General features: G+C 45.3%; 1 protein-coding gene and 1 long non-coding RNA gene across 2 annotated transcripts in view; both read right to left on the reverse strand.

Moving 5' to 3' along the window:
- The window catches only part of LOC125314673 (TMV resistance protein N-like), a 416,296-nt gene that overhangs the window by 104,752 nt on the left and 303,411 nt on the right, over positions 1 to 8,133 (reverse strand). The gene's annotated exons all lie outside the window — the stretch shown is intronic.
- Positions 1,970 to 7,799, reverse strand: LOC125314531. The gene is made up of 3 exons (XR_007197992.1): positions 7,670 to 7,799; positions 3,435 to 3,441; positions 1,970 to 1,981 (listed from the first exon to the last, which is right to left on the reverse strand). It is a non-coding gene; the product is annotated as an uncharacterized LOC125314531 (long non-coding RNA).

Raw genomic sequence — 8,133 nt, forward strand, 5'->3', positions numbered from 1 at the left:
GCACGTTCATGGCATCTCACCGTTCTGGACACGATCATTGCAATTGTTGTGTGCGTTTTGGCTCTTGAACGTTGCTGACCACTTCTCCATATCCTGTTTACTTCGATTTTGCATAAATACTTCCAATCGATTCCGCGAGATCCAACCTCCATTGCCGTTTCCTGTTGAAGCTTGTCTAGGTAAACCTAGACCAAACCAGGTCAATCTGACCTGCGGGTAAGGCTTCCGAACTCTATTTGAGTGTTTCCTATGATTTAATTCGTCTATATTGCCCTGTCTTGCGTGATCGAGCTTTGCGTTATTGACTCTGTGCGAGCTAGAATAGTGTTGATCCTGCGGATGAAATTGCTTGATTCTTGGATATGTTAAACTAGAGGTTAGGGCGAGTCGAGCGGTGGTGGTTTCATGTCGATCCGGCGAGATCTCGCCGTTGGATCTCGCCGGAACGTTCTTGACCGTCCATTAGTTGTCGTCGCGATGGAGAAGACGATGCTGATGTGGCGGTCAAGGGGTCAACGAAGCCGAGGTGTCAAGTCTTAATAGGTCCGGTTCGAGTCCGAGTTGGCATGGCCGTTGGCGCGGTAGTCTGACTCGGCTTTGATCCGACGGCCGAAATAATTAGATTAGTTTGATTTTAGACCGTTAGATTAGAATTTTTGAATTTTAGATAATCGGTTTATTTGTTAGAAAATAGAAAATACGAAAAGCGACGTCGTTTAGCCTAGGAGTTACGTCGTCGTTTTTGCTATATGAGGAACGAACGGTTAGGATTGAGTCTAGGAATGATCGCGGCCGTTCAGAGTTAGAGCAGATGCGGTGTCGTTTGCATTAGAACGTGTGAGTGCGTCGTCGTTTAGGCATGTGAAGGAATGGACGGTCCGGATCGTGTTTTAGGTTTAATCGTAGCCGTCCATGTTTACGTTCGATGCGATGCCGTTTTGTTTAATAGCGAGCCGACGGGTGAGATTATGTCTGAGTGTGTAATCGTGGCCGTCCATCTTTTGTTAGAGTGCGGCGTCGTTTTAGTTAGACGAAGTTGACGGTCGAGATGGATTCCAGATTTGATCTCGGCCGTCCGTTTTGTTTTAGTATATTCAAATATTAGAAAATAGTATTAGAAAATCAAAAATAAATAGTATATGTACATATACGGTACCGTATAGGGTTTTGGTCGGATCTGTGGGCGGTCGGACCGGGTTGACCGGTCGTTGACTAGGTTGACCCGGTCCGGTTTATTAATAAAAAATAAAAAAAAATAAAAGAAAATTCCAAAAAAATCCAAAAAAAATTGCAAAAATACTTAGAAAATTCATAAAAATTTCCAAATTTTCATAAAAAAATTTCTAAAAATTTGTAGATCGATTCGGGACTCATAAAGTCTGGATCGAAATTTTTGGAGACTTCGAGGGTCGATCTATGTTGATCCGGATAATTCCCAATCTTTTTGAAAAATAAATAAAAATTCAAAAAAATTAGAAAAATTAGAAAAATTATGAAAAATCACAAAAAATGGGAAAAGGCCACATTCAACTAGTCCGACCCCAATTTTGTGATTTTCGGGTCCCGAACCCCAAAAATGACCATTCTACCCTTCCGGGCCTTTCGCCCCAAATTTTCACCAAATCACCCCGATACCCAAATTTGATTTCTGCGTGGGCCGATAGGGCCATTTTTAGGCACATCAAACCTTGACGTATCGATTTGATTGTTTGTATCGATTTTGATTGCGCATTAAATTTCTTGATTGTGATTGGTTAGGATAGTAAAATTCCCATCCGCATGAAAACTTAGAACTGTTAGGGCCTACCTCACCTGATATCGCATCCGCATGAATTCTTAGGTTAGAAAAACACTCAACATCGGTAACCGAAAGGGCGTCAATTTGAAATTTGGCGTAACCAAGTCCCCGGACCCAAAATCTACGGTTTTCGCGGAACCGAACGGTTTCTCCCGACCGCTCGGTAAGGTTTTCCGATCGTACCTTCCAATAAATCGATCGGTGGCGACTCCAAATTGCATGTACACTTCGCACATGCCACACGACCACACAAGGTCAATTTCGATATTTTAAAAAACTTTATCCGACATCGCGATTCGAGTAATGGGTCTTGGGAGGGACCCGCGATCCCATAAAAAATATAAAGAGGGGGATCGGCTCGTTAACCCTACTCACCCCGCCGCGTACCAATCCGGACCGGAGGAGGGTCGCGACACCTAGACCTTCATGGGTGCTTGCCCACCCATCCACGAGTTTCATGACTTCTAAAGAACATTACCTCGTGCGCCATAATTTTTAATCAATCATTTAAGTAGCAAATTTTGTTAAAGACATTCACACAAGTGCCAAAAATATGACATCGCATAGCACTTCTGGTGAATATTCTTAAAAAGCTATGTCACTCAATTGATTGATTAAAATGTTGTATCGCACTCAAGTGAATGGAAAAAAAAATTTATGACATTCAAATAATCAAATAAAAAAAGTTATGGTACTCAAGTGGTCAAAGAAAAAAGTTATGGCACTTAAAGGGAACGTCGTACGAAAGTTGTGGCACCTATGATATCCTTATCATTCATGTATAATCAATATATTCCGAGCTTCTCATAGTTTTGCTTGAAATTGCACAATTTTTTTAAAATAATTTCACTCATTTCTAAGAAAAGTCAATCTTATCTTTAATATTATGTACTTTGTGACACATTAGTCTATATTACGGAACAATCTAAATGGGTTTACAACTTCTTAGGTCATATGAAACTGGACAATCAGAAATAATATGACATGGACATTTTCATATGCTAAAATAAAGGCATTAGGACTTGAATAAGTGTGCCGTTAAACTATTCTCCCCCAACCCTCAAATAGATTAAGCTCGACTAAGTGTGTGACGCCCGGGAAATTTGGCCTATGTAATTTGCCCGAATTCAAAAAAGGAAGAGAATTGAATTTTAGTCGGTGCAAATTTTTGGATCGAAAGGGCGAAAGTGATGAATTTGGACGAGTCCCGAAATTTTGTTCGGTTTCGATTGGGTCTCGAAACCGTGGTCACCGCGACTTAGGATTTTTAATCCTCGCGCTTAAAATTTTCCGGACAAAACCTAACCCGTGAAAATCCAAATTTTATTTTCCAATTGGTTGAGCCAAAAATCCAATCGATCCCGATTTGTCGAATTACGAAACCGCCCTTAGATATTATACATATAAGACAAAAATCATTATAATTGAGTGACCTATGGGCCCCACCCATTCAAATCTGATCAGCCCCCTAGTCAAACCCACGCGACTTTTTCTCTCTCTCTCCTCCCCTCCTCTCTTTCCCGTTTGCCTCTCTCTCCTCTGTGTTGTGCGCGACCCCCTCTAGAACCGAAGACATCCTCTCCTTCCTTGGTCATTTTTGTGCGACCAACACCCCGACTAACACCCCAACCACCACCACAGACCTCCAGCCACCTCCGCCCGCCGCTCCGTCTCCGCCTCGGCCGCCGTACGCCGCCGCGAGCAGCCCGCAGAGCCCAGACCATCTCCCCGCCCTGTTTCGCGTCCGTGAGCGTTTTGAGCCGCTCCGGCCGCCCCGAGCCGCTTCCGACCGTCACCCACCGCCACTCTACCTCCCCCTCAACCCCCCGAAGCCGTCCTACCGCCGTGTGCCGCCCGTGCCGTCCCGATTCAGCCCCGAGCAGAACCGTCGCCCAACATCCCCTGTTTTCGCGTCTCCGGTTCGCGCCGCTGTTTCGGCCTCCTCCGCCGTGACCCACTGCCCGTCGACCACCCTAAACGATCACCCTCGACCTCTCACAGCTCCATGAAGTCGTTGGGAGCCGATCGTCGCCCGTAGAGCTCGGATTGAGCCCGGTTTCGCCCTCCCCTGTTTTGCCCAAAATTTCCCTGTTTCGGCGCCGATTCTGTCCAGCCGTGGTTCGGCCGCCTCCGGCCATCCACCGGCGCCGTCGCCGCCACCCACAGCTTCCCCGGACACCCCCGACCGGAGCCCAACCTTTCCCCCGGCCTTCGGACGCTCGAAAACCCCAAAAACAGCCCCGAACACCTCTGTTTTGCTGCTGCCCACGCTACGGCCGAGCACCGTTCACGCCGGTTGGCCACTGTTCCAGCCAGCTCCGGCCGCCACCCCCGTGTCCTGTGCCACCTTCCCGAAGTGTCGCCAAGTCGTTCGGGCCATCCCGGACCGGGTTGAAGTCGAAGTTCAAGTTAGGTCGCGGGCCGCCTTTAATCGTCGTCGGGCCGGGCCGAGTTCGCGTCGCCATTGCTCGAGTTGAGACCGCCCGAGCATTTAAAATTTGTGAGTTAACCCCTAACTCTTGGTTAGGACGCTAATTGCGTTCGGATTAGATTAATTAGATTATTAGGTATTCGGGTAGCTCGATTAGGGCCGGTATAGGTTAGAAACTTGGTTTAGGTTCAATGGCCCTAATTGGTTAAGTTAGTCTAATTAGTTAGGATTTCATGCCTAATTAGATTAGATTGATTGATTGATTTGATTGTTTGCATTGATTGATCGCGAGCGAGCGATAGGTCGAAGACGAGTGCGCAATTGGAATTGAAATTGAAATTGGGATTAATAATTGAGTGATCGCAATTGATTAATTGAATTATTGAATTATTGGCCGTGAGTGCCGGTTTGGCTGTTGATTACCGTGGGAGTCCGAATAGAGCTGAATCGCCCCAAATTGTTTGATGCGTCGGTCAATATAAATTGCGCATTCATGTGACCACGTATGAGATAAAATTGCATGTTTTTGCACGAAAACGGCCTTGGGCCAAGTATTTGAACATGCGAGTGTGAGCATTCGACCTAAATCCAAGAAATGAACCGGGTGGTTGTCGAAGTGCCCGAGTGGGCACATAATGGGATAATTCCGACGATCATTGTCTTACGGTCGTTCGGTCCTGGCAATCATTGTCTTACGGTTGCTGGATGCGCGTCGATCATTGTCTTCTGGTCGTACGTTTGCCGGTCGCAGCTTGTGATGGGCCGAAGCCTTTTTAGGATTCCTGTTAGCTCCATGCCGTATCGACAATCATTGTCTTACGGTTGGTCGAGCGGAGTCACATGGACTATCAGACGCCGTCGCCGGAAGTAAGGTACGATGCCCGGTCCCCCCAGGAGAGCACCAACCGACTAGTGTCTTTGGACCTACGGGTCGGACTCGATAATAAATGGACTACGTGTGGTGTCCTGTGCATGCAAGTGCTGTGATACTTTGCGGTGGTGAATTGATTTGGTTGATTGATTGTTTAGTCGAGTCCGCATTGCATTACGTGTGGCTTGGAGGGTAAGTTGCCTGTGATTGAAATATACGTTACGTCTTGATGTGATTGCTTTTTAGGGTGTACGAGCGAATCAACGTCCTAACCGAGCTTAGGCGTTGGCTCACCGAGATTAATTTCTCACCCCGTCGTGGTTAACAATTTTTCGGGCAATGACGGAAGCCGTGCACGTTGAACCGAGAGGATTGTGGTAGGATTTTTGGGAGTAGACGAAGGTTTAACCTTACCCGACCCCGTGTCTTTTTGAGGTCCTAGTGAGCCGCCCCGAAGTATGGGGTTGTATATATTTTCTGTAGCTCAGTAGGGTTAAGATTCGTCTACTTTGGCTTTTGAATGAAGTTATGTTTTGATGAATTGATTGCATTGATTTTCCTGCTATACTATCCCCGCCGATCTTGTTGTCTAGGAGAATTGCACGTTCCGCATGCACCGTAATTTCGTAGGTCGATAGCTACCTAGGACGCTATCCTTCATGACCTGTGGCGAGTAAGGTAGGGATGTCGCGAGCTCGAGAGTCGGGGCATGACAAAGTGGGCCTCGTCTGCTTCGGCTACGCATATGAGAATAAATACCGTTCGGATCTAAAGCTCATTTCGGTGATTTGAATATAATTTGGTTGGGGAAGGTTGAGTATGATCCAATTAGGACAAAAAAAAAAAAGAAAATGTGTCAATATGGTCCAAACAAATATGTGATCGACGGACCTGGCCCGACCTATTAGAAAGGCACGATTTCGGCAATTGGAAGTCATTTTCCGGCAATATTTTCACCCTAATCCAAACCCCTCCCCGACCAATCTAAGAAAATGGAGGAACTATGGGCTTACCTTTGATCCAATTGTTAGAAAAAGTGGAGACTAAGCACGGCTAAACCGGCCTTTCCTCGCCTAATCACGGATGTGGCCTCACCAACACAGTACCCCGTCCTCAATCACTTCTATCACGGGAAAAACTCACACGATCATGCGGTGCATCTAGAGCCCTCCCTCTCCCTTCTTGCCATTGATGTGAAGTAGGATCTGGAACGGCGACCAACCTTTTTTCCTCTTCCTGTTCCAAATTCGGAACAAAAAGATAATCTTAGTAACTCGTCATTCAAGCGATGTGAAGCCATGGAAGTATGGAGTTCTCCTTCACAGGGAGCAACTTAAAATTGTTGCTCAAACTTGAGAATTAGCACGGACACGGTCAGATATTTTGCTGCAAAAACTATGTAAGTAATGCTTCCAATTAATGTTGACAAAAGAAGAATGCATGCTCCTTTATCTTATCTTTAATTTCATAATCAAGATGTACTTATTTTCGAAATTCAGATTTTCACTTTGGGCTCAAACTCGAGACATATTTTCAACGATTACTCCAATCCTTATTTTCATGAACCGTACAATTTATCCATCTAAATGAAGCCCTCAAATGAGTCCTTTGGGGCAAAAAATTTAGGTACCAACGTCACTCTACAAATTAGGTTAATGGCACAAAATCCCGTGAGCAACCTGCTACAAGCTCAAAACACTACAGTTCAAAGAAGTCACCGGTTATGGCACAAGACTTGTATCCATCCAATGCAATCCGCCTAGCAACAGCAGAGACATCAACTACTCTTCCCTATATAGACCTTTTGATCTTTGAAACAATTAGAACAAACACTTCCCTAAGGATATACATTATATTAGATTCAGCAGAACTTACTATCTCAAAATTTTAGAGTATGAAGCATTGGCGTGATTAGTTGGGTTAAGAGAGGAAACAGAGGTCTATCCGGTAAATATCACGGAGCGACTTGGAAGACCATGGCCATTCAACAAGAATCCACATAATTTTGGATCAATGCACTCTCCGCATCACGGTTCATAAAGAAGGAGAGGAGAAAGAAAAGTTCCTCAACCATGTCGGTTGCATGATGCGAAACTTGTTTTTGATAGTGATTTTGAATTTCAATTGAAGGTGCGGACATTCGAAAGTTTCTAGTAAAGACGGAAAAAGGGGAAAAGCAAAAGTCGGTGGAATCGAAATCACCTAGCTCTCTTCTCCGAGAATCACTTCCTCGGCAAGTTGTGACCGATTCAACAGGTATGTTTCACAAGCCAACACTCATGATAGGTTGGTGTTGAGTGGATCCCATAGTCTCGCCATAGTTAAGACCATCTTCTCTTCTTTCTTAAAGTTGATCGGCTTTCCTCTGCATCTGTTTCACTAGGACTATATTCTTCTTCGGTTTCTATTGAGTTGTCTTCTTCTAAGTCTGTCCTCGGGCATCCATTCGGCTGATGGTGCCGGAGCACAACCCTCGGATCATCTTTACGTTGCTCGCATATTGGGCGGAATCCACACTTTTCAAAGGTTCCTTCCGATGGACTGAGGCAAATTTCGAATTGGTTTCGACGTTTGGATGTCACATTCAGCATACTTCGCGGGAAATATAGAAGGCGTACATGATCCGATTCCAATGAATAGAAGTGTTTCCGTTGCCAAATGACCCTTTGGCCATTAATGATAGTTGGATCTCACATGAATCATTGACCACTTTTCCTTTCTCCACGCCAAGAACGACACAGAGTGCTAGTCCTTTGAACTTGTGAGACAAGTTTTTGGGAACCACAAAAGATGAGCAGCCTTTTTCACAGGGGAGAAACCATTCTGGCATCTCTCCTCCAATTAGGAGAATTTCAACACTACCCATCTTCGGGAGTCCCTGTCATACAGGTGGTAGGCATATCAAGCATTAATATATTTTTTTGGGTGTGTGCGCGCGAGTGAGAGAGAGAGAGAGAGGGAGAGACCTCGAGTAATGACGCATCAGCCACTTTGACTCCTTTGCGGGATAATTCACAACATGAAGACAAGTCA

The sequence above is a fragment of the Rhodamnia argentea genome, chromosome 4, assembly GCF_020921035.1.
Source record: "Rhodamnia argentea isolate NSW1041297 chromosome 4, ASM2092103v1, whole genome shotgun sequence".
Lineage (NCBI taxonomy): Eukaryota > Viridiplantae > Streptophyta > Magnoliopsida > Myrtales > Myrtaceae > Rhodamnia > Rhodamnia argentea.